The sequence below is a fragment of the Thermobia domestica genome, chromosome 3 (genome assembly GCF_964235325.1).
Source record: "Thermobia domestica chromosome 3, izTheDome1.hap1.1, whole genome shotgun sequence".
Classification (NCBI taxonomy): domain Eukaryota; kingdom Metazoa; phylum Arthropoda; class Insecta; order Zygentoma; family Lepismatidae; genus Thermobia; species Thermobia domestica.
This window is the reverse complement of record NC_137456.1, coordinates 99867069-99894713: the sequence shown is the minus strand read 5'-3', so window position 1 is coordinate 99894713 and position 27645 is coordinate 99867069.

Below are 27645 nucleotides of genomic sequence, written 5' to 3'. Positions count from 1 at the left end.
TCAATTAAATTAAACTTCTGGTTCTTTACTTGCTTATTTTTAATACCGTTTTATCTGTATACACTTCTTCTTCTTCTTCTTCTTCTTTTTCTGCTATCACTTTCTTCTTCCAACTTGAGAAAAATACTATCGCTGTCTTCCTTGGCGTCAATGAAAACTCTTTTACTTGATCATCTATAATATTATAGTAACTTTTGTTTGTCTGTAACTTTAATTGAATGTCTTTCTCTTTAGATTTGTGTTTTGAAAATTTCTTCAATCTTTTAGTGCTCTGGTCCAGTTTAGTAGTTCCAACTGCATCTTGATTACTAGATAATCCAGTAGAGGTTCCCAGTTTAACCTTAGATGGCTTTGTATAATCCTCAACGACACCTGTAGATAGCATAACATCACATTTATTCTAGGATCTTGATAATGTAACGTATCCAAAGTGAATACTTGAAATAGATCTGTATTCTGGACTTGCCGTGTGCTATCTAATGACGTATAAATCTTGCCAATCCCCGAGTGTCACGTTGCGACCCTCTCCGCGTTATTGTGTTATTTCCATTCGGGAATGCATTTCCCCCCAATTCCCGACCTAGGTTTGAATGATGTCACAGCCTGGTTCATTTGTATACGTATCTTAAACTCAGTGTTCCTCAGTAACAACAGGCGAATAATGGGATTGACGTAAGGTTCCAGCCCAGTCCTTGCCTTCCCTTTTCTTTTCTATGCGTCGTGTAAAAGTAAAATTCATGAGACATTAATATCGTGAAACATATAACTTCAAATGAAATAAAGAAATGAATAAACATACACATCTTTGATAACGATTACTGCAACTGGATTGTGCTGTTTGCTGTTTTTTTGTTGTTGTACAAAACATACGCCTTTCAAAAGAAACAGTCGCAGACAACTTTGAATTGAAAGGTACGAACGTGAGGTACGCTGGAACACAGTTTGTTAAACAGTAAGTTGAGCAGGCTTTGTTGAAGGATCGTTAGTACGAATTGTAGTGAAATACTTGTGCTGTGCAAAAGAAATACACGCTACGAATTGAGTTTGTGTGTGGGGGGTCAGAAGGCTTCCATTTCCTTGTAGAAGGTGGCACGTACTACCCTAATATCGTGTGTTAGTGCAGTGTCGGCTAAAGATAGCATTGTATTGGAACAATGCCATATACGAACGGGGAGGCATTTGACATGTTAATGGTGTTAGGGGAATGTAGGCAAAACTATAGAGCTACAGCCCTAATTTATAACGCAAGGTTCCCACAGCGACAATCAATTTCCCATAATGTACTTCGACGGTTAGCAAATAGTCTGAAACAAAAAGGGCGCATACCTCCTCAATATGGAGGTCACAAACATGCTCCAATTGTAGATGACAACGATGTCGTTATTGATGTTTTGGCTGCTGTCGAAGTACGTCCTAATGCATCCTCAAGAAATATTGCCCGGGATAACATAATTACTCAAACAAGTGTACTGCGTATACTGTGAAAGCATAAACGCAACCCGTATCATATCTCCTTGTGCCAGGTGCTAACAGAATCCGACCGTGATAAGCGCCTCCAGTTTTGTAATTGGACCCGTCAGAAATTGAGGACAAACCCAACGTTTTTCAGTATGTACGTGCTGTGGACAGACGAAGCAATATTTACAAGTGATGGTCATATCAACCTACACAATGCGCATTATTGGGCTGCGGAGAATACGCACTGGACACTACAGATCTAACCGACAAAGACGTTGGAGCATCAATGTGTGGAGTAGTATCATTGGAACACACGTAATGGGGCCCTGGTTTATTGATGGAAATTTAACGTCGGCTCTGTTCCATCAATTCTTGACAGAACATCTACCGCAACTGCTCGGAAACATCCCACTTCATGTGCGGCGTAATATGTGGATGCAATTGGATGATTGTCCAGCACATGCTGCTCGTATATGCAGAGGTGCATTAAATACTTTATTTCCGCACCGTTGGTAAGGAAGAGGGTCCAATACTCCTTTCCCTCTCCAGACTTTCCGTGCATGGACTATTATTTGTGGGGTCGACTCAAGGAGCTTGTTTACACGAATAAACCAACTACACCAGAAGATGTGAGGCAACGTATTAAGACCGCATTTCGAAGCATAGGAGAAGCAGAGTTTGAACCTGTGGATTATAATTATTATCGCCATCTGGACCGTTGTCTTGTTGTACATGGACGACAATTTCGGTAAAACGAGATGTAAAACGTGCTGTGTGAAGTGCACATCTGTTACATAACGGGCAGCAGCCATCTCCAAGTTAAAAATGATATATCCTTTGTACGTTATGAGATGGTAATTAATTCTTAGAACAAAGTTAGACGTTTCAATATAATATGCTTACCTGTCCACCATAACGCTTCATTTCCATACTGTGTCTGTTACCAGTGTTGACTACGAGACGAGACAAGACAACACTTTTCAGTAGTGTCAAGAAAGAGTACTGAACAGTCTCTGTAGTATTGTACCCGGAAAAACGTATGTTACCAAGGAAATATAGCTGTTCAAAATGTTCAGGGTCTTCCCTCCAGAACAATCAAACAACTGCTAATTTGGAGGTGGACCTTGCCTGGATATCTAGAACTGGTTACCGTGATATGTTGTACTTTTGAAGTAATGAGACACTTGTTTTCCAGTTTTTACGTCTGGCTGCCCGTTTCAGATTTATAGGGGTGGCCATATTGTTTTCAATGCAATTTTTGATGACATTTTGACCCGCCGCCATGTTGCATAGGGTGATCGTAGAGAATCGAGACTTGTTGTAGCTTCATTCTCTTTACAAGAGCTTTCAAGCGATATACCACTTGACCCCTCTTTCCGTTTGACAATTTTCAGTTGGATCCCGTCTGGGACCCTGAGGGGGACACTGGGACGAAACTTTTACTTCGCTCTGTTGCCCTTTGCAACTAATGGGATACGTGTTTTTCAGTTTGTACATATCTCGGACCGTTTTCGATTTAAAGGCCTGGTACGGGCTCGACATATATATATATATATATATATATATATATATATATATATATATATATATATATATATATATATATATATATATATATATATATATATATTAGGGTGGTCCTTATTTATATGGGGAAAAGTAAATATAGGAATTTCCTTGGGCGAACACCCTAAAATGGTTACATATAGAATTAAATTAACCCAGGAGAGAAAATAGATCCATTGAATGTTTTTAAATGGTGCATCAGGCGACCTATAGTTTTGCATCTGACTACAATATATAGTACATGGGAAAATATGGAATAAACACTTGTAATTTAGAAACGACTTAAGGGAATGTAAATATACCCTGGGTAATGGAACTAGGGGAGGAGACACACTTAATTTTGTATTGTATTGTCATGACGGCCATATTGATTTTAGGTCAAAATTTTCAAATTGGAAGAGGATCATGTGACATATCGCTTTGAGTTAGCCTTTCACCAGAAGCACAAATGTGGCATTATTTTGTAATCATATATGAGTTATTACGTGTGAAAAACGAAATGCTTCGATGTAATATAATTTTATTGTAGTTATGGACTACAAATTCGTTAGGAGTTTGGAAGTCTTTTACTTAAACTGAAATAAACTAATAGAGAAAGTTAAATCTCTGTTTCGCTACGAACTACAAATAAAGTTCCATCAAGATGATTCATAGACCATTCATAAGCAGGGGTAAAAGTGGATCGGAAAAGGTAGAGGGACGGTAGGTAGCGGCATGACGTCACGTCTTCCCCTGCCTATCTTTGACCATTGGAATTTTTTAGGAACTCGGTGGACGCCGTGAATATTTTTTGGTGGTGGGATGACGGCGTCCCACCGAATTCCCCCTCACTTTCACTCCTAATTTTTAGCAAGAAAGAAAAATTATAACTTGGAAGAAATTCAAACATCCCTTATTTATGTAGTAGGTTTATGGTAAGTTTTAATTTTTATATATTACATAGTTCACTTTTGTCACATCTAGGAAAAGATTGTCTGCGGGCCTTCACTATCTGCCTTATTTTTCATAAAAACGTTGTTGTAATCTTCTATTAGCTTCTGCTACATTGTTTGTTACGTGGATGAATTTAGCTATTGTCTTTCCTTGAAGAAAGTCATTTTTATTTGATCTTCAAATCGGACCACACTCAAGAAACTCTTTGAGTATTTGAAATCTCTCGATGAAGATTTGTGTGTTTATTGTTGCAAAATCACTGATTTATATTTTCATAAGAATTATTTTTTTTATTACTATCGTATCACATCTTGCGTTAAGCCTCTTTGCTGTTTCTCGGCTCCCCTTACAGTTTTAATTCTTTCAACCGTTTTTTGTTTTTCCATTACGCGAACCTCATCATTAAAAAATCCCAACGCTACGTGTTCCTCCTTCAAGTGCCAGAGAAGACGAGAAAATTTAGAAGGTGTCACTTCAAATAATTCAGCATCTATTTGTCTATAACTGTACAAACCTTTCAAAAATTGGAATGATGAATGAGATGCTTGATCACACTTAAAACAAGCTTGCACATATAGTCGTATCAGAAAAATGCATATTCTCCGAAAGCCCGTTTCTATTTGCTTCGTTAAACGAAATTGTTGGCTTCGCTAAACGAAACAGAAATATTTGTGAACAGTAGATTGCTTTTCCGGACCGCACAAGAAAGTGATGATCAGTTCTAAAAGATCCCTGTAATCTCTGCGGTCTCCTGCTTCTCTTAGTTCGACAACAAAATTCAGCACTTCATTTCTTACATCGGAAATATTATTCCTTACATCATCATCAATTCCTGGAATAAAGTTTTTGCAATCTATTTTATACCACTCACTCCTGAAACGCTTAAATAGTTTAACGTTTGGCCTAGATGCAAATGAAACACAACAATATCAAACACACATTTAAGAACCAATTCATAAATTGTGGTGTCTACAACGAAGCTATAGAAGATTTTTTGGAGCTTCTACGGTAGCAGAATGCAAGCACCGTTACATGACCCATATTGCAGGGAATAATGTCACAACAAACTGGCTGCACAAACTTTACTAAGTTTTATTCTTCAAGCGAATTAACTATAGTAGAAGCAATATGTTCTCTTGATGATGAGAAAATAGGAACACCAACTAGTCTCTTATGACCATCTTCTGTAATAATTCTTGATAACCTGTTGATAATCTCTCTGAGAGTCAAATTGAGTAGTAGTTTTTCGCTCCAATGCACAACTAACGCATTTGATGCAGTCTGAAATTGTTTTTTGGTTTCCTGTGCAACTTCGCTACAGATTTTCTCTCTGCATTGGTAATTGGAAAACCTATTAATTATTAATTCCTCTACGTTATGGCCTAATGCTTCTGCTGTCGCTGTCATAATATCCCTTGCTACTCCATCAGTGACCTTGTATCTATCTGGAGCAGCAACCAGTCTTGGAGTAATGAAATTAGTTTTTCGCCTTTTACATCTCCTAGAGGGTCCGGACACACACGCATACATTTTTACATTTCCTTCAACATTCTCAACTGGGTTTTCCTCTTCATTACTTGAAATGCTTACCTCAATGTCTTTAGGTGTATAAAGTTGAAACAAATCATTTTCAGAAGTTCATTTTTTCTCGCTTTCCTATTTCTTTTGAAGCCGTACATATTCCTTTTCTTCTTTTCACGCCGAACTCGTTTCTTTTCCAAGAATGATGCCACGTCGTCCCTTCTGTCTTTGAGACAAAAGAAAATCTCTTTCTTCCTCGATTTTAATAATACCTAGAGCATTTGCGTGGGGATATCAAATAAACCAGGCAAATTATTTGAAAATACTTCTTTTTTGGCCTTTGCACTTCACTCGACCTTATTTCCGGCGGGAGCTTATGTGTTTCGGATTCCACGTTAATTAGTAATTCCCGTCTTATATAGCCTCTGTGCTGAAAAGAACATTATACTCAAAATCACCTCACCTCACTTTCACTTGACCTTTTATTATTTTTCTATAATGCTCGCCATTTTCATACAATCCAAACATCGTGTGAATACCGTGTTGGGTATCTTTTACCGGGATCCTTGCCTTTTGACAAAATACCTGTTTCTTTAACACCTAATCGTGCACTTTCCCACATTGTCAGATTTACCGCTCTCAAGTTGTAGAAAAAGACACTCAACACTTGTTTATTTGATGGTAATTTACTTCCCAGAATCTGTTCATCGGCACTCCCAATTAAATAAATTCCTTTCCGTCGCGTGGTTGTATCCACAGCTTGTACTTTTAAAAATTAAACCTCGCTAAAAAATTAAAATATTCAGCTATTAACCCTAAAATTTGAACTAAAGTGCCCTTTAAAGTTTAATTTGGATGTCTTACAAGTACTTAGTGCTGCCATATATTGATCAACTGAGAAACCAAATTAACTAGGAAGTAATTACATTGTATTGAATATGACAGAAATAAATATGCTAGTCCAATAATTAAATGCTTAATAAATTATCATTGTTATGGTTACTACTAAGGTTAATATATGATTGAACAACAGTGGCAAAAACACAAATCTGACACTATTTTGAAGATACTTTGAGTTGTGTAAGAATTAGTACCTGTGAAAAGGAGAAATCTTTCACAGGTAGTAATTCTTAGACGACTAAAGTTAACTTTAAAATAGTGCCAGATTCGGGTAAAACGCTACCTCAAAACGGTATGTCAGACGACCCTATTCCTATTTGAAAATTTTGACCTCATTTCAAGATGGCCGCCTTGACAATACTATACAAACTTAGGCGTGTCTCCTTCCCTAGTACCTTTGCATTCCCTTTTCCATTATACAATGTATCTTTGCATTTCCTCTTCCATTATCCAAGGTATCTTTGCATTACCTTAAGCCGTTTCTAAATTACAAAAGTTTATTCGAGATGTTTTCTACACAGTATGTATTGTAATCGGATTCAAAAATTTAGGTCGCTTGAGGCATCATTTAACCCTTATCCGGGCAAGACATTTTTGTAACGTAAACGAGCAACCGGGGCCTGTGAGGCCCAGTATATATTTTAAGTTCAGACTACACAAAATCAATGCCTATTCTCACTTACTGTTCAGACTAGTCTAAAATGTACCGGTAAATATTTTTGTCAAGTAGCGAAACTTCGTGTCACGCTTTTGTAAGCCGACCAAGGAGAATAGCAAATCCGGTCCAGACATTTTTGTAACGTAAACGGGCAACCGGGGCCTGTCAGGCCCAGTATATATTTTAAGTGCAGAACACTCAAAATTCAATGTCTATTGCCGCATACTGTTCCGACTAAAGGTTACAATACTCACGTGTTCAATATATAATTATGTGACAATTTGATCTAATATTTGACAGGAATTTCACTAAAGTTATACGGGGCCTCTTAGGCCCCGGTTGCCCGGTTACGTCAGGAAAAGATTTTCAAATTTAAAAAAAGCTTTACCAACTCGATATGTTCATGATTTTAACTTCGACGAAAGATAGAAGAATTCAGTATTTTATGTCTTCGAAATATGTATGGTCATTGAGAAATTTTAGAAAAATGAAGCTACTGGGCCTGGGAGGCCCCGGTTGCCCGGATAAGGGTTAATATTATTCAATGAATGCAATTTTTCTCCTGGCTTAATTTAGTCCAATATGGAACCATTTTAGAAGGTACGTCGAAAGAAATTCGGAAATGAAAAATCAAGGGTCACCCTACACACACACACACACACACACACACACACACACACACACACACACACATATATATATATATATATATATATATATATATGACTTCAAAAATATAGTCTACAATTATATATACTGAAATTATTACTGAATTTGTTGTTGTTATGCTAATTTGTTTGATTAGTAAATTACCTGAAAATATTTTTTAGGAATTTTGTTATTCCTTAGTTTTACCTAATAGTGTGCTTATATTATTTTGAAAGTTTGTTAGTTAGACGTCTCTGTTTACCGTGCTTTATAATACCTTCTTTTCGGCGAATTCTTCCACGACCAATAAAACTGGAAGAAAAATTATTTTTTATTTTGGTAAAATACAGAGAAAGTTATTCGAGAGTCCAGAAGCGGAATGTGAAGCTTTACAGTTTTTCACTCTCATACTGACACTAAGGTGGCTCTCGATAGGAGCAGCGGAACTATCTTCCGTTATATACATAAGATATAAGACATTTATCACATGAGAACTAAATAGAGTAGGATTAATATCATTTTTATGTATTGAGAAAAATATTACAGAACTTACCCCTTTCTTCCACCCTTCTTAGAAGCGGTGTTTTCCAAAATACTGTACACAACCACTTACTTTTAGTAAGGGGTTAATTTTTTCTAGTTAAAACTCTCCAATATGAGAGCTTGTGAGATACTCAACCTTAGTATATATATTTAACCATCTCATTTACCATTAGGAGACGCATTTTAATAAAAACAAACCTGACTTTCGATATAAGATCCGAAAAACGTAAGGAACTAGGTTCACTTTTTTGATCTTACTGGTTTTCTCTGAAAGACAACCTAAGTTTATGACCAAAAGTATACAATCCTTGTTTGAGATATGAATAAGGAAATAAATAAGATCCAAGGAATTTCTTGTTCGATATTTAGGAAACATTACAGAAGATATTACTACAATAACAATCGGAAGTTCTTTTGTTGCATAAACGTTTACTTCTCCATATATTGTTGCAATATGTTATATTTACTAATTTCAAAAAGAACAGCACAGAAATAGAGTTTTCATTCTATTATCCATTTCATTACCTTAATTTCTTTACTGATAATGAATTAATAATATTATATAGGTGCGAAAAAGTAAATTTCTCAAATGCTTTACCAGATCCATCAACTAATAATTTTAGAAAGAAAAACGGTCTTTGATATCAGGAAAAGTATGATAGGTGTTTCAAGCTCAAAAACGTATGAGGGCGGACCCAAAAGATACCGGACTTTCGTTCTAAAAATAATTTATTACTTTTTTTACAATTGTTTTCAGTCTTTTTCAAAGTATTCTCCATTAAATGCGATTCATTTCTCCCATCTTCTTTCCCGCTCTTTGAAGCACCTCTGGAACTCTGGAACTTTTATATCGTTCAATGCGCTGTGAGAAGTTCTTTTTACAGCCTCTACACCATCAAAACATTTTCCTTGTAGATTTTGTTTAATTCTCGGAAAATGTCATCATCTTGGTCAAAAAGTTTGGATCACTTTCAATCTGATTTTTCATGTCTTTGCTCAAATTCAGACCAATCCTATGTGAGCAGGCGAGAAACAAACTTAGCGGTAACATGTCTCATTTGCAAATTCTCAGGCTGTCACGAGCTACAACTAACTCCTGCCTGTTTTGAAATATCATCGATCATGAAACGGCGATTCTCGCTGATTTTGAGGCAGATTTGTTGGATGTTTTCGTCGTTTTGAAATGATGAAGAGCACTTAGAACGAGCATGATCTTCAACACTCATCTCACCACACTTAAAGCGCCCAAACCACTCAAAAATTATGTGTTGTTCATAGTATCCTTCTTGAAAGCCTGTTGAAGCATTTGGTAAGTTTTCGTTTCCGATTTTCCAAGTAGGAAGCAAACACACTCCTTTTTCCTTTGAATCTGCCGTAACGTTTTCGCAGGCGGCATACGAGAACAGTTAAGAAAAACGATAATATGATCAAACATTAACCTTCTACGCAGACGCCGCTTGGCCGACTGATTTGGGAAGGTCTCTACTAGACCCACCTATCAGGAGAACTCTCTACTACGTCTAGGAACGGCAGCGCTCTTTCAATCCGATTTCTTTTGGGTCTTCCCTCGTATAGCATAAGGAATTCTATATGAATTATATTAATTCTGTACTATGTTGATACAATATTAAATTAAGGAAACTGGTCACTTACAGATGATCTTCGATAGTGAAAGGGTAATGTTCTTCATTACATGACGGATAACAAGAGCAATATTCTTCATGAGATTTGTTGCCTACAATTAAAGGACACATATAATTAAGAAATATTTCCTATTGTCTTACAACTTTAATAATTTTACTATAATCTTATAGCTTCAACCATGCTAATAGTAATAAATTGTGCATTGTTTTAGTTATATGGTCAGTTGAAGATGATCTATAGTACATCAGAATAAATTGCAAGAATCCCTCTTTCCTTGTTTGTTAAGGCTCCTCTTCGTAGATTTTCATTATTTGTGGATCCCATCACGCGTTGTATTGCTCTTTTCTGAATTATTTTCTGAATTCTTGTCTGCTATCTATTTGTCATTTGGTTTTGCCCTTTCTGTTGGAGTCTCCCTTATGACTACTCCCTTCTATCTATACGTCATTGCGTTTGCCCCTTATGACTTGTTGTGGAATCTTTTGACTCAAGAGTGATTCGTGAGATAATCAGAATATCTCCTTTCGGCAAATTTTAAAGCCAATTTGATAAAACCACGCCGCTTTTTAGAAACCCTGACCACTTTGGTGATGGTAATTTATATGGCAAAGATTATCTAACAAGCTAATATACTCTATTGTACTGCATTGGCATGTTACGATATTTTCGTATAATAGGGCTAAAACTGCAATTCCTCCAAGAAGAGGACAATAGAGTTGTGAGTTGAGAGACCCGTTGTTTGGATTTACCAAGGTGACTAGTGAATGCCTGATGTTCCAATTAAGAAGCAATATATGTAAAGATTTACGATAAAGGAACAACTAGTACGTGAGCCAATTATAGTCAACCCACTGTACACTAGTTATTCCTCAAATATATCAGATTTCATTGAAATTGAAGATAGATTGCGAATTAATGGAGAATCTGGTTTCTAGTGAGAGAGAATTGGGGCAGGAAGACGACGACATAGTACATGAGAGCATAGACTATTGCCAGTAGTATTTGGCGAGTGACAATGAATTGGTATTGAATTTAGACCATGGTTATGAGTAACACGTCCCCGGATGCTAGACGTTTTGCCTGGCGATTTGGTTCTACACACTCTTGGATTCTGTAAACATTTGGATAGGGAAAACAAATTTTATCTTAATTGAAACCGACTTTTGCAAAACTACATTAAGAGATGCAGAGAGAGTAGGAAGCTGAAGACATTTAGCACCAATACCGCAAACATTCAAGAGAACCATAAACTTTCTAATACAGAAGGTCGATGCGCGTATATGTGTCCAATTTTACACCCGTACCCCTGGACACAGAAGCCACGGAACCAAGTGGTTAAACGCGTGTGCTATACCTGGAGGTCCATTCTATCGTCTGCCAAGCGAAACTGTATCGTGTGCATCATGGCTCCAAAAGGTGAATCGTTTTTGGAAGGGCTACGTAATTGGACTTTTGCACACCAAATATTCGATTTCTAAAATTCAAAAGCAGTGCAAAGAAAATGGTTGTGCATTGGGTTCGACGACTATCAAGAACATAATCAAGCAGTATAAAAAAGAAGACATACCAGGTAAGCATTCACCCACTAAGGGGTCGAGGAAGCGAGCGTGTACCACAGTGACTCCACAAGTAGCTCACAAGTTGCTCTCTACGTTTCTCTCTCATCAAAGCTGAAAATCTATATACCAAGCAGAAAAAGTACCTATACTGTCTGCAGATCTTCCTTCCTTTCCGTACTTAACACAAATAGTGTAGGGTTAATTTATTATATACTAGGGCTATCGAAATGGTGATACTTAAAGTAACGGAGAGAACTAAGAATTAAAGGACGTTTCCTAAGTAAATTATTCTCAGCTTTCGCGAATTTCGGAAACGAGGCATACTGAAAAGAAGCGTCACGAATTGAGATGGAAGCAGTTCCTCTCACCTTTACTTTTAATTCCAGCTACTTAAACTGCAGGTTAATCAGCTCACTCTTGGTTCATCTCTTTCGTGACATGTAGGAACTCCCAACATTAAATTGGTACTCATGAGACGGATAAAGGGTCTATTCTACACAAGCGCGGAGATCCAATGTTCGTAAATGTGAGTAAATTTACTGCATATTCCTCAGTAACCGTTTTAACAAAATGCCTTGTAGTTTCTGTTAGTACTTAACAACAATGTTAGGCTATGTTTACGAGTACAATAATTTATTCGTAACGATAAAAGATTTGCCTTAATAGTATTTAGATAAATAGATTATGTATTGGTATTACTACGATCTTTCATAACTTACAAGACAGTAGATTACAGAAATGCAAGACTTGCCTTTTCCGCATACTCTACTACAGTTTGATTTTCCGTCTCAATGACGTAATACATGGGCATTTTACAAGATGATAAGCCCCGGAAATTCACAATTTCATCCATATAGGATTCCTTTTATGAACTATTGTAAAATAAAACCTTTGTATGCTCGGAACACAAACTAGAGACTTCAGTGGAAGTAATAATTTATTTCACTACTCTTGTAACAATGCCCTAACTGTAGGATTACTGTGTTTCGGACACAATTAGTTACAATAAGAAGAGAACCTAGTCTCGACCATTCCTGTAGACCAAAACATGTGAACTTGGAAGATGAAGGAGAGAAAACTAAACGCAAAATACCGTAAGTGATTTAAGGACAGAAATCGCCAACCAAAACAAATTACGCTTAAAAATGGTCGTGGAATTTTTAAATGGTATTTTTTTAAAATTAATTATTATTTTCTAACCATAAAAATATATATATAGTATATATTTGGTACCCAACATAAGAAACTACGCTGGTCGTGCAGAAGATCTGTATGAGTGTGCACCCACTTCAACTGGCAAAAGACATTGTAACAAGCCACTCTGTTAGTTACTTTCGCAAAAAAATAAATAAAAATAAAAATAAAAATAAAAATAAAGAAATAAAAATAAAAATAAAAAATAGAAAAGGGTTGTAACAGTTATTATTATTATTTAAATCCATTCTATTTTGAATCTTCGGTCAAATAGTTCCGTTTGTCAACTTTTTAATACAGCGCCTCTAGTGGCGACTGCTGTTACTTCACCCCAACACTTAAATTATCCTCATCAGATGTGTGCTAGAAATGTACTCGGTAAAACCTTGTAATATAAGCTCTATCTATCGTAAATTGGTAAATTATTTTATTAAAGAGTTGTGTGTATATAACAAGTGAATTCAATTTGATATTCTAAAACTTGGACTGTTATTTAGTCAATATTCTGGTGAGTTGCCTAATAATTTTCTTAAAGTTAATTGGATTCATATATGTTCTAATGGAGACTTAACTGTGTGATGAATTGGGATATAGACATTTTGTATTTACCATATTTATAACTTCCTATATTCGATATATACAGTATATTGAGAATTCGGTGCAATTATACAATTTATTTTAGGTTGTTGTGGTACATGATTAACTTGAGATTTATTGAGTCTTATATTAAATTAATTTGCATTTGATTTAATGTGTCCAATTACTAGCAGCAAGTTTAATGACTTGTAAGGAAATTGTAAATTCGATTGATTTTTGTTATAAAGATGAGGGGCCTTATGCAGAGTCATAATGACGCATGATTAGTGAAATACTAAAGAGTTTGGCTAACATATGTTTCCTGCAGGTAGTCAAGCTTTTAGCATGATGCTAATCATACGTCAAAACGACTCTGCATAAGGCGGGAGATTACTAAGTCATTAACTTATTATTTAACGAAGCTAATATTAAAAGGTTGACCTATTTATGGTTTTTGCTATAGACCTAATTTCTAGGAAAGTTGTATGGTATCCGTATTTAAGTTAAACATATGGTGTCCCTTTTTATTACTGGCAACCACACATAAATTAAACATATATATCTATTGTTTCTCGAATGTGTCGGATCTTCACAAGTGGGAGGCCCGTGCTGAGTAACGAGCTCCTATCTAAATAGGAATGTTACACAAATTTCCAGCACACATCTCTCTCCGCTGTTTAGATTAGGAGAAAAAATTACCGTTTCAAATATCGGGCTTAGTGACGATACGTTATACTAGTGGTAGTAAAATAAATTATATTGGTCGAAGTGTATATTAGACTGCTCTTTAATGACAGATGGTGAGTTGCTAATAGTTACGTATTTGATGATTTCCAGTCATTTAAATTGTGAGTGAATTTTTGGGTATAATAGCAAAATGCAGCGTGTTGGAGATAGCCCAATTAGGGCTCAGTTAGTTTTGAGCTCGTTTTTAAATGTAGATACCGGAACCATAAAACATCCTGTAGATTATTTTATGTTCGATTTTCACTTTTTGAGAGTAGCCCTGTTCATGAAGTAAATTTTGAATCCAGAATGTTTAAAACAAATGAGCGGGTGGTGGACACTACTGAATATCGCAATATAGCTCATTCATGATCTTTATCTACCAAGGTCGCTGGAGCAGGTGGCAACGAAGGCGATAAAGAAACGCATGTAAAATCAACTTGTTCTGTAATTTTACAAACAAGTACACCTGACGAGGTCATTGGTTTTGAAAAGAAAGAAAAAAGAGTGGCTGAACAGCTAATTTTCGTAAGCCATTTTTTTGCGATCTGAGCAAAATAACTGTGAATGCAGCTAGTGTTGGTTTTAATGAAGCTTTAAAACGAATACCATTTTGTGATGAAAACAATTTAAGATTGTTTAAATTTTTGTGTGCGGTGTTTGATATTAAAGATCAGGATGTGTACCCGATCCATGCAGTAATTATTGCGGTTTTGGGTAAGTCTTCCACTCGATTGCATGCTAAAATATTGGAATTGTACGAGTTAAGTTCAGACTGGGTATTCATCACTAATAATATTATAGAGGAATTGACGTCAGATTTAGGAAAAATGGATATTGAGGACAGGTTTATTAATAGATTAGAACTGCCACATGAAAATACTTGGCAATACATACATAGTGTAAGGGAAGCATATTTATTGTTGTTTGGAAGGTTCGATTATGAGAGGAAGGAGCTGCGAGTTGTGGTTTGAGGGATGAGACCTCAGGTTCGTTACGAACGTTTTCGTGGGAACTTACCTAATAATTTAGATGAGTTGTTGTCTGTTGTGGAAAGATATGAACTACATTGCCAGGATTTATTAGTGTACGCTGGACTTACGTCAGTAAATGTTGTAGAAAAGAAACGCAGACATTGTTATGGTTGTTTTGGAAATCATCTTTATAAACAGTGTCCATTTAAATATGAAGCAAAGGGAGTTTCGACAGCAAATGAATCTATTCTGAGTCGAGCTCGGAATAAACCTAAGTCCGGGATTCGACGCTCTCAGCTAGTAGTGCTGTCTACGCGACTAGTGATATCGACAGAGATTATTGTAAATAAACGGACTGATAGTGAGTTACCTGATACCGCCTTAAGCGATAAAAGTGTTGTTGCTGTTTTTGTGATTTATTATGGGGAAAAGACAGTTTGGGGCTGTAGATTCTTGTGCCTCTATTTCAATGTTACATAAACAGAGTTTTGTTCAGTGGAATGAAACTTTACCTCGTCCGTTGCAGATTAGGAAGGAACATTTCAGTAGCATGGGTGTTGATAATAAAACCATCGAGTTGAGTAAGAATAATAGTTCCCATTAAGTTTCGTTTTAAGGTTTTCCATTTAAAGTTCTTTTTGGTCGAAAACTTAAAACCAGTGTTTATAATAGGAATACAGAGCTTCGTCAGATGAAAGTCAATTTGGACCTAGTTGCTCATAAATTATTTTTGACTTTAGAAGGAAGACAATTTGCCCCACTAACTTATACTCCTCCCCCTCTCCATGAAAATGAAGGTGATCCTTCTTCCAGTTTTGTTTTTCATAGTGGTCGAAAGGAAGGGAATGAGGCGGAAGATCGGAGTAGCGTTCTTCAACGTTTCAGTCTGCAACATAAACACACCCGACAACGACAACAACATAAGAGCCGCTTTGAGGCACGTCACCCAGCACAAAAATCGACTGACGGGAATTTGGAGAGTACAGTGAAGGAGGCAAATACTTTTGTTAACCCGCTTATGGTGTATCCCAAGCTTTTGGAGCAAGATGCTTCCTCACAATGGTATGGAGACAATTTAGTGGCTGAGTATTCCGATGTGTTTACTAATAAAATAGGTTGTATTAAATATGTAACGTATGATATACAATTAAGTGATGAAACTCCGATTAAGCAGAAAGCATAGCCTCTATCTCGCAGTGATCAATTTAAAATGGATGTTATTTTAGATGATTGGCTTGAGAAGGGTATTATACTTCCTAGTACGTCGGCTTGGGCATCACCGTGTTTTTTGGTGAACAATAAATCGGGGACAAGCGCTTGGTTATTAATTTCCAAAAAATAAATGAAAGATTACATGTTAAACCACAGTGTACTCCTCGGATAGAAGAAGTATTATATGAATTGTCTTATGGTGCTGTTAGATCGTCCTTAGATATCAGGAAAGCTTATCTACAAGTAAAATAGACTGATAGGTCATCTAAATTCACTGCCTTCCTTACTCACCGTGGATTGTTTGAGTTTTCTGTTTTACCATTTGGTTTAGCTAGTGCTTTTCATGTATTATCTAAGGTAATGACTGATATTTTGTATCCGTTAAAACCAGAAGGGGTACAATATTTTTTGATGATATTGCCTTGTCTACGCCGACAATTGATTAGCATAAAATTCTTTTAGAAAAGGTATTGAGTAAATTTCGAGATGCTAGTATAACTTTATCTATTAGTAAGTCTACATTATTTCAAACAAAATTATCTTACCTGGGCTATATCATTGAAGGGAATAATATGTATATGGATCCTACTCGCCTGAAAATAACCCGATGGTTACCTCTACCGAAGTTTACAAAGAGAGTATTATCTCTGTTGTCAGTTTTAAATCATTATTCTCGATTTCTTTCAAATTTTCAAGACGTTGTTGAGCCTATTAGTCGATTAAGGTCTTCTAAGGTAAATTTTGAATGGAATTTAGAACAAGAGGTAGATCTTAAGAAAATTAAAGAAATATTCGAGACTCATATAGTTCTTCGTTTGCCAGATTTAAATAAAAAGTTAATTGTGTCGTCTGTTGCTTTTACCCGAAGTTTAGGAGGGACGGTAGAAGAATATGATAATACAAGGGTTCTCAGACCTATTATGTATTTTTCGAGAAAGCTTAGAAATCATGATTTTAATAAACCAATATACATTCTCGAACTTCAGGCGACTGTGTAATCGATGGAAAGATTTAAGCCATTTTTGCATTCGAAATTTGAGTTGAACATTGATAATCAAGGTCTCGCTTATGCGATTAGAAATATTAGAAAGATAAATATGGTAGTTTATTATATCGATTATTTTTAATCTCGAGATAAAACATGTACCTGGAATTTTAAATCTTCCTTCGGATTTTATTTCTAGAATCCACGATACAGAAAATGTTGAACCAGTAGAACTGGAACAGCCTTGGTCAGAGGAGGTAATAAATTATTGTAAAGTTAATTCATGGAGTTTTCCATTTGCAAATGTTTCGGTGTATGAACATCAAAGAAAAGATGTAGAATTAAGTAAAATTATACAGCAACTTGAATCAGGGATAAATTTACCAGGAGATAAATTAGTTAAAGGTATTTTATGTAAACATACGAGGGCAGTTCGAAATCCCTATAAGGTATGTTTGCCTAAATCTTTCGGAAATTCAATTATTGAATATTATCATTCTTATTTACTTCCGGGAAGCCATTTAGGCGTGACCAAGACTACCAGTAAAATTCGTGCGAGGTATCATTGTTGAGCTGAGCGAAGCGAAGCGCTTATACTCGGGTTAGCCGTTTGGTTGTCCGCGAACTCCTCCTAGACCGTTTGGCCGATCTCAACCAAACTTAGCACGCTGATAGAGTATGTCGTGCTAAGTGACAACATAGGTCGAAATCAAAAATCCGATGTACCATCGAGGAATAATCACCGAAAAACGCTTCCTCCTAGACCGTTTGGCCGATCTCAACCAAACTTAGCACGCTGATAGAGTATGTCGTGCTGAGTGACAACATAGGTCGAAATCAAAAATCCGATGTACCATCGAGGAATAATCACCGAAAAACGCTTACTCCTAGACCGTTTGGCCGATCTCAACCAAACTTAGCACGCTGATAGAATATGTCGTGCTGAGTGACAACATAGGTCGAAATCAAAAATCCGATGTACCACCGAGGAATAATCACCGATAAACGCTTCCTGATTACGTAGTTTAAGCTCGCTCAGCTCATTTCATTGCAATCGGGTATATCCATTGCATTCCTAGTATAGTATGTGGAAGGATATTCGGAATTTCTTTTCTACCTGTAAGGACTGCCAATTATGCAAGAGCTCCAATGTTAAAAAAATCGGGCAACTTGTTTCTCAATATGAAAAGGGGATTAATGCTGTGTGGTTTACCGATCTAGCTGGTCCTCTTAGTTTTACACGCCCTAGTAAATATTGCCTTATAGTGGTGGATTCGTGCTCCAAGTGATTATTTTTAGAACTTATATGGGTTTTAAATAACAAGACTGAGCTCCTCCGTGGCTAAGCGGTTAGCGTACGCGCCTTGGCGTGGGAGGCCCGGGTTCGATTCCCGGCGGGAGCTCATGTGGTTTGGATTCCACGTTAATCAGTAGGTCCACGTCTCATATAGCCTCGCTGCTGAACGGGACGTTAAACTCAAAATCAACTTATCAACTCAAATAGCAAGACAACTGTACAAATTAATGTGTAGATTTGGATTCACACATCGCTTATCGAGGGACAACCATAGTGTATTTGTGTCTACAGTTTTTAAGGATTTCTTATATAGCCAGGGTATTAGGGATATAAGAAGTAGTCCTTATCACAGTATCTCAGATAATTCTGAAAGATACTGGCGTTTAGTGAAAGATGCCCTGACACTATATTTCCATGATAAGGAAACCCGTTGAGATGAATGACTATCGGAATTAGAATTTTCTGTAAATTGTGCAGAACAAGAGGATTAAAAGGTTCGCCGATGGAATTAACATTATCTTATAATGTTTGTGATCCATTGGACATTAAATGGAAAATAGATGAACTAAACTTGCGAAAGCGTGATCCCAGTATTTTGGCCAATGCCATGAATAACATAGCAAAGGCTTGTAGAGGGCGTAAGCAAATATTTGACCAGCACAGAACTCCTGTCACTTATGAAGTTGGAGATAATATACTTATTAAATCCCAGTATAAAACATCTCTAGCTGAAAGGCTTAACAAATCATTAACGTATCGCTGGGAGGGACCATTTCAGATCTTGCGGTTTTTTAACTCAAAAGTGCTCAAGTAAAATCTCTAAGCAATGAGAATGACATTCGTAAGACCCATGTTGCTCTAACGAAATCTTATAGGGAGAGACGAGAACAACATGTAAATAATTGTTCAGTAAGCAATTAAGAAGAAATAAAAATCTTTATTTCGAACCATAGTTTAAAGTGTATTTAAGGATAAAGTTATATTTTGGCTAAAATTCATTTTCCAAACGAAATTATCGTCACTCTAGTAATTCAGAAATTTCAATTTATTAATATATATATATATATATATATATATATATATATATATATATATTATATTAATATATATTAATATGAACATATATATATATATACATCCTCACGGCATTGTCAAGGTTCTATATTTGTATTTTACATTTAAAGTTGAAACCGGGTGTTTCTGGTTGCCGTATTCGGTAGCCCGATCATCACCCCCGTTCTTCGCGCGCAGAGTCATTCGAAGAACTGAAAACGTACTCTATACACAAACAGTTTATGGTTGTGAACTCGGAAAGTCTGGTACTTCTGCTTGTCAAGGTCAAAAAGTGGGAGAAAAATGGATGTGTAGAATGTAAAGAGGGTGCAACAGTGATTGATACTTGTAAGAAACATATTCATTTGTAGTTCGTGCACATTCCGCCTGTAGCGCTACTGTGGCACAACGTATATGGTAACTGTATAACTCTTGAACACCGCTTGTAGGTCTATTGGCGTATGTGACGACCGAAAATATGTTGTCAGCTCTGACTGCGATAAGGCACTGCTGTGCTGCTTTTGCTTTTCTTTTTTGTCCTTTGTCATTTGTGAGACGCCAAGCATGTTGTTTTTGCTTGTTGCACGCGTTGAACGAGTTCCTGGGGAGCGAAGTATTAAGAAGTTAACTATATATTCTTGTTTTGCGATAAAAATATGATAAGTACTTTGAATTATAATACGGTTTTAAATTGGTTAACTGTTGAAAAAAATACGAAAATAAAGCTGTACTTGTAAATGTATATTAGTCAAGGACGTAGCTACTGACAGTGTTGCAGGCACGTAGCCAGGATTTCGTAAAGGGGGGGAGGGTCCGTGACATGAAATACTGTGGTCATCACAAAAGGGGCTCGATCACTCTAAACTATTTTACTGGAACATATATTGGTTCTTTTAGCCAAGATTTCGTAACGGGGGGGGGGTGACATGAAATTCTGAAGACCCAGTACCTCGATCAGTCTAAACTATTTTACTATCAACATATATTGGTTTGTTAGGACAATAAAATGAGGATATATTGGCAAGTATTTTAATAACAAACTATGAAGAAATTTTGAGCAAAATAATAAAAAAAGTATTGAAGAAGATTTTGCAATATATACGTTCTCCTGTTTATTCAAATATAACAATTTTCCTTTCGTTATGACCTCAGTTATTAAAAAGTACATACTGAATATTGTCTTGTAAACTATCTTCTAATATAAATAAAATAAAGAGTTTGTTTGTGTGTTTGTCTCTCACTGTCTGTGTGCGGCCTGGGGACCAGACGAGTGGACCGAAAGTTACCAAATTTTGGTCAGGGGTACCTTGGCCCAAGCCCCAGATTAACAACCAGCGACTTTCTCAAATTTCGAAGCAGTGGGGTCTCAGGGGTCTTTTACCAGAACCGGCTTGGGACCAGACAAATTGACCGAGCGTTACGAAATTTTAGTCACGAATACCTTGGTCAAGGCTCCAGACCAGAGTAAACGTTTTTGTCGAAATTCGGACCAGGGGGTCTCAGGGGGGCGTTTACCGGGACATGTAAAAGTAGTAGAAAATGACCAATATTTTACTATTTATTTATATAACAATCACCAGATACAGCTCAGAGGCCATTTTGCATTGAATATCCAACAACATTAACAATGGAAAGGATTTTGGGAAGGTATCGCCCAGGGCCAGTTTAGTAGGTGTCATCAATGCATTTGCCTGGTAGGACTGAGGGAAACCCTGGAAAACTTCAGTCATGATGGTAGGCAGCGGGATTCGAAGCCATGACCTCCCGAATGAGAAGCCAACACTCTACCACTTGAGCTATTAGTGTCGAATTCATATTTTCGCGATCGCTGAATTCAATGGTGAAACTCCAGTCACATTAACTTCCAAATTCATGCTATTCGGCTCCGCGCCGGGGGTCACCGTAGGGGGATGAGATACCAAGACATATAAAAGTAATCCAAATGACCGATATTAGTGTCAAATTCATAGTTTTCGCGGTCGCTGAAATCAATGTTGATACTCCCACAGACGTTGACTTCCAAATACAGCCCCTGTGCGAAGCATGTGTATATTCAACTAGTTTTACAATATATGCGTTCCTTTCTCTGTTGAATCAAATGCTAACAGAACTTTCTTTAAACATATTTTTTTGTTTCTATTATTCCGTCAACTACTGTCGGTTCCAAATGACAGGTTAAAGGAGCAACAAAAAATGTCCTTGAAATGACATATTTGATACTGCAAGGATGTGATGACGAAAAGTTATGATTAAAAATGTCCACTCTGTTATACAACGGCACTTACGTTTTCGAAAGCTTGAAATCTCCCTGACTAGTAGCAGGAATTCTGAGAATTCCATAACTTTTCTTGATTTTTCAAATTCTCTGACTCTTCTAGAATACCTCGCTTACCTCGCCACCATATCGCAAGTAATACAAATCTCCTCATAAGAAAGAGTAAGCAAAAGCTTCCTGTAGTTACCTTTTTATTTTTTAACTCTGATCCTCTTTTTGTCATTTCATTTTGTTTTATCCTTCCTTATTTTTTCATTTCTGGTCTCGAAGGGGGGTTCGGCCCCCCAGACCCCCCTTGGCTACGTGCCTGAGTGTTGATTACAGATTTTCTCGTGGAAGAATTTAATTACACTATAGGTGAAAAGCAGTACTGCAAAAATACATGTAAGTCATATTGGCCACGATAGGAGAATATGTTCATTTCAGATTTTCCAGTGCGGGGGATTGAATAAACGACGGGTGAATATAGTACCGTGAAAATTCTGGTAACTCAGATTGAGCACACTCGGGAAATGCCCTAAAGGGAATTTCGAAGCTCTAGGCCCAAGAGCCACCTCTGTAATCATCACTGACTGCCATTTCAATAATGTGTTTTATGGTCTTATGTCCGTGTTCCCATCCTTTCCCTCCCCCTCCAACTGGATACTTGATACTTTTTCTATTCCCAAGTTTTGTGCTAGTTTTCTGCCGAAGCCTTGAGTTTTGAACTCTCATCGGTTTCGAGTTAGTTAATTATTTAAGTTTAGGATTCCATTTCTGCATCGAGATTATATGAGACGTAGACTCAAAGATTATGATGAAACTCAAACACAGTAATCGTCCGAATTTTGTAAGACACTCCCACTGGGAATCGAACGTGCAACTACGTGTACGAAAGGCTCGCGTGCTAGCTACTAGAACACCGGAAATGGCGACACCATTTTTTAGTCTCTTCAAAATTAAGTTGTATTGACATCTTACAAGTTGTATGTACTTGCATTATAAGAAACAAACATAAATTAAAATTATAAGAAAATCTTAATAAAATCTATATAAACGTTTAAGAATATGTTGGAAAGGCCAGAAATTTCTCACTCTCTTTCCCTCCCATGTCGTGGTGCTATTTAAAAGTATACTTTAAAAAAATAATAATAAAAAACTCTACAGTCCCACCTACAACATTGGATGGCAAATAGTCTAGTTTTTCTTAATGCATAAGTTTACATTAATTAAATTCAAAAGTTGCATTTTAACTTCTTTTTAAATTGTATCAAAAGTACCACTATTCGTCTTAGCACTAATGAGAACTATGGATTCGCCTCTAATATCCGTCATTTTCGATTACTTTTAAAATGTCACTCTTCCTGATTCTTCACGGATGAACTTGAACGGCATGGAAACAGTCATTGTCCATATCAGCGACTCTCCCGAAAACTATGGATTCAACACGGATATCATTACAATTATTTTTAAAAAGTCAGCTCTCCTATCCCCACTCCTTGGGATGCTAGGGGTTCATTTCCCTCCCTCGTATTTCTTTCCAGATTGTAAGACATATATGTATCAAGTTTAGTTGGAATTAAACCAAGTGTTACATAATTATGTAGGAATAAATGTTTCAAAATTAATGGAGGTGACTCTTGAACTGGAAGTGGCAGAAATCAACGACTTCTGGTTTAAGATTGATCACTGTAGAGCAAAAGACGTTAGTAGAAAACTAGAAGCTGTTTCTGAAAATCGATTAAACGTCCTAAGAATGCATATTATCTCTGTTCTTAACCTACAAGTAAAGCAGGAAGTGATAGCGATTAACCATTTCCTGTTTTTAATGTTGATTGCTATGGAAGAAAAACTGTAATAGATAACAAAACGCTGTTTTCCATAATCGATTAACCACCCGCTCTCATCTCCATCCTTAACCCTATACTAAAACCGGAGGTAGTAGACATCAACCCTTTCCGGTTTTAACGTTGATCACTGCAGAGCAGAAACCGTAATCCGGTTTTCTACAATCGACTAAGAATACACTTCATCTTCATCCTTTACCCTCTACTAAAACTGGAACTGGTAGATATCAACCTCTATACGGAAGTAGGTAGCAAGACGCAGGTTTTTGCAATCAATTAAGCACCCCAAGAATATAATTGTGTCACCAATCCAATCCCTCTAGTGGTATAAATCTACTATCACTTCCTATTTCATTATTAATTAAGAAAATATTGTGTGAGCCTCCTTAGTGTCTTCATCAGAGTTTATTCAATACAAGCCTTCGTCTTGCTGAAGGCTTTGCCCTCAGACTCGCACATTTGTTCTGTCTAACGCTTTGCATCTCAAACCTGCAATCACAAGTGCTTGCTGGGCTTACGGCCTCGCACATCACATACCTGCAAGTATGCTGAATTTCAGTTGAAATACCTGGGGGCTTTGCTCCCAGGCCACCGTGTTTGTTCGGCCTATGGCCTTGCACTTTATATATCAGGATGCATACCAATTTCAGTTCAAATACCACGTTTCATGTCTTCAACTTTACGGAATCCCGAGATATAAACATCTTAGTATAATAATAATAATTTTAATATCCCCCTCTATTCTCTTCCAAACCCTTTTCTTCCCTCCTAGATCACAATCAAAACGCTGAAATATGTATCCAATTATTTTGATTACAGAGTAAGATTTATAATAATATTGTACAGTTACTACTTTGGTCCATCCCGTCCCTTACTCTGCACGAAACTCTTGAACGAAACAGAATTTGACTTCTGCTTTTTGCGATTGATAGCTAAAGTAATTATCTCGAAAGAGTTCGTTAGTAGAGGATCATAAACCAGGAGGTTGTGGATCAGAAACCAGGAGTGGTAGAAATCAACCATTTTTGCTTTTAACGTTTATCCTGTAAACCAAAAAGGATAATAGATAGCAAGAAACGGTTTCCGGCAGTCGATTTAGCATCCCAAGAATACCTTTCAACTCCATTCTTAATACTCTATTGAAATAGAAAGTGGCAGAAATAAACTAGTTCCCACTTTAACATTGAACGGGGAAAAACGGTAATATATAGCGAGAAGCAGTTTTAGGAAATGTACTAAAAGATTCCAAGAACAACTTTCATTTCTATCCTTAACACTTTGATAAAACTAGAAGCGGTAGAAATCAACAATTTTCGGTTTACTTTTCATTACTGTGGAGCAAAAGCAGTAATAGATAGCGAGAAGCTGTTTTCGACAATCGACGGAGCATCTCAAGAATACATTTTGTCTTTCCATAACACTCTAATAAAATCAGAAATGATAGGGTGTCTACTAAAATTCCAAAATGAAATTTCATTACCTTTTCTTTAAGAAACCATTAAATTTAGTAACATTCTCAAAAGCGAATTTGAGTGCGACTTGGTCCAATTTTCACGCACGTGATAGAAGCGTGCTTTACTTGTGATTTGGTAGCGTCTAGAACCATATGCGTTTTTGGTGGTGAATTTTGACATTTTATAGAACAACATTTACAAGTATGTACAGATAAAATGAATCGTGACCCAAAAGCAAAATTTCTTGACTTTCATGACCATTTTCTGATTTCGTGAATTTCTTTAATCCTTTTCGTGACCGATAGACACCCTGGTAATTCAGTATGACTTCCAGGTTCAATGTAATATACATAGAACATGACCTATAAGATACAGCTAGAAGAGTTTTTTTTAAAGAAGTTAGCGTTCTTAAAATAGGTATCATCTCTTCTTTTACCCTGTAATCAAACGCAATTATTAGAAATCAACCATTTCCGGTTTTAACGTTTATCGTTGTACAGTCTTGTTCAAGAAATCGTGACTACTCACCCTGCTATGAAAGATGATATTCTTGCAACCGCAAAAGGAAATTATAATGCTGTGGCTCTAAACAGTGGTGGCGGTTCGACGTTGCAAGTGGGGGGAGGGGCAAGACATGATCTGAACAATTGTATATCAATGTTAGATTTCCTGATTGTTTATGACACTGTTTCGTGAAAGGTTGTATAACTAATAGGATACTATCTTTTTCACTTAAAATGCCGTATATCGTATTTCTATTGTATTAAGTAAATCCATAAGAGCAATACAGGTAGGTACTAGCCCTTAATACTCTTAAACAACGAAAGTGTAAGAAGAGATTTGAGTTCTTGCTCATGAACATCTTAAAATTATGTCTGGAAAATTGTGTGATCAGATTATTTAATAAATTTTCAAAATAAATAAATAGGAGAGATAATATTAATCATAATACGAGTAATGAGTAATGACGCTTGTTTTGCACAAGTTATATTGAAACTGGGAATTAATGAACAATTTATACCTTTAATTCCACACATGCCATGTTTTTAGTCTTAGAAAATGAAATACATTAAGTACTGCAAGCATATGGTATGGCATTTAAAGAAATATGCAATTGCAATATTAATTGCTTTGAATTGCAATTAAAACGCAATTCCTATAGCTTTCTCAACTCCATGGGAAGACAAATAACCAATATGTACTCAGGCAACGGCAAATATCATATGGCACCATTTTTTCCTTATGAAACAGTAATACATACAAAATCTTTACCAGGGTGTCCACATTCTTGAAAATAAGCGAAAGTCGGGGAAAGGTCAGGGAAGTAAAAATGTATCAGGTGAAGTCAGGGAAATGACAGATTGGTCAGGGAAAGTCAGGAGAAAATCGATTTAGGTCCATTGTTCAATTATTGAATTTATGAAATAGGGTTGATTTCTTTACTGTTATTGGATGCAAAATATGGTGTTCTCAATGATGATATTGAGGGAGTCAGTGCTCTCTGATATAGTCGTTGAAACTAATTTTCTGCAAAAAACACATCTAACTACATCCTGACATATTTGCTCAAAAGGGTAGACGCTGTTCTAGAAGAATTGCATGGTGCCAAGAGGATATCTGGACAAGTGGCTGAGAACGCGAAGAAATAGTATCTCCAGTTCACAGCGAAAGCTCAGACTGAAGAATTTAAGGAACATTCGAATGAATTCATAGCCAATGATAGAGATGGTATTAGACTTGATGAGTTTTTTTTTACTTAGTCTTAAGAAATGGGAAGAACTTCGTTGACTTATCGTCAGTTATGAAATGTGTTTTATCTTCTTTCACGGAAACGCATTTTTTGAAAGTGGTTTCACAATAAATAAAATTGTCATTGTTGACAACTTACAAGAAGAATCTCTGGTGGCTCAACGGATCATATATGATTCTCTGATGAGAATAGGTGGATCATCAGGATTAATAATTACAAGAGGTATGATAAATTCAGTGAGAAGTTCAATGAGACAATATCAGGTGTATTTGAAAAGAAAAGAGAAATAAATGCTGGACACGAGAAGAGGAGAGAGAAACGGAAGATTCAGCAGCAACTAAAGGAGCTGGAGGAAGAAAAGAAAATTAACCTGCGAGGACAAGGACATTCAGATCAATAAGAAGAAAACTATGAGAGAAAATATGAAAACAAATTTCTAAATTTGTTGCATTTAACAACTGCACCAGCAAAAGTATGTGTTACATAATGTGTGTGTGTGTATTATTTTTAGTAATCAGTAAAATCATGTATGAACTGTTTATTGCTATAGGCAATATAATAATGCTGTGTAATTGGTATTAAAATGTGTAAGCATATAATGTGTAATTTTTTCATGTCTTAAGTACTCTGTATACTGCACACTTTCGTTTGTAACTTTACATTTTGTGTAATATGTAGGCCTAATCAATAATGGCCTAATGCACATATTTGTAAATTTACATTCCTTTGGAAAGAAAATTGAAAAAGAAAGAAACAGAAGTGGAATAGAACAAGGCCAACTATGGGGAATGTGGAGACTGGAGTTTCTTTCTTGTTTCTATATTTTAAAGTTATTCAGGGGTCAGGGAAATCTGCAACTTTTGTCATGGAAAGTCAGGAAAAAGTCAGAGATC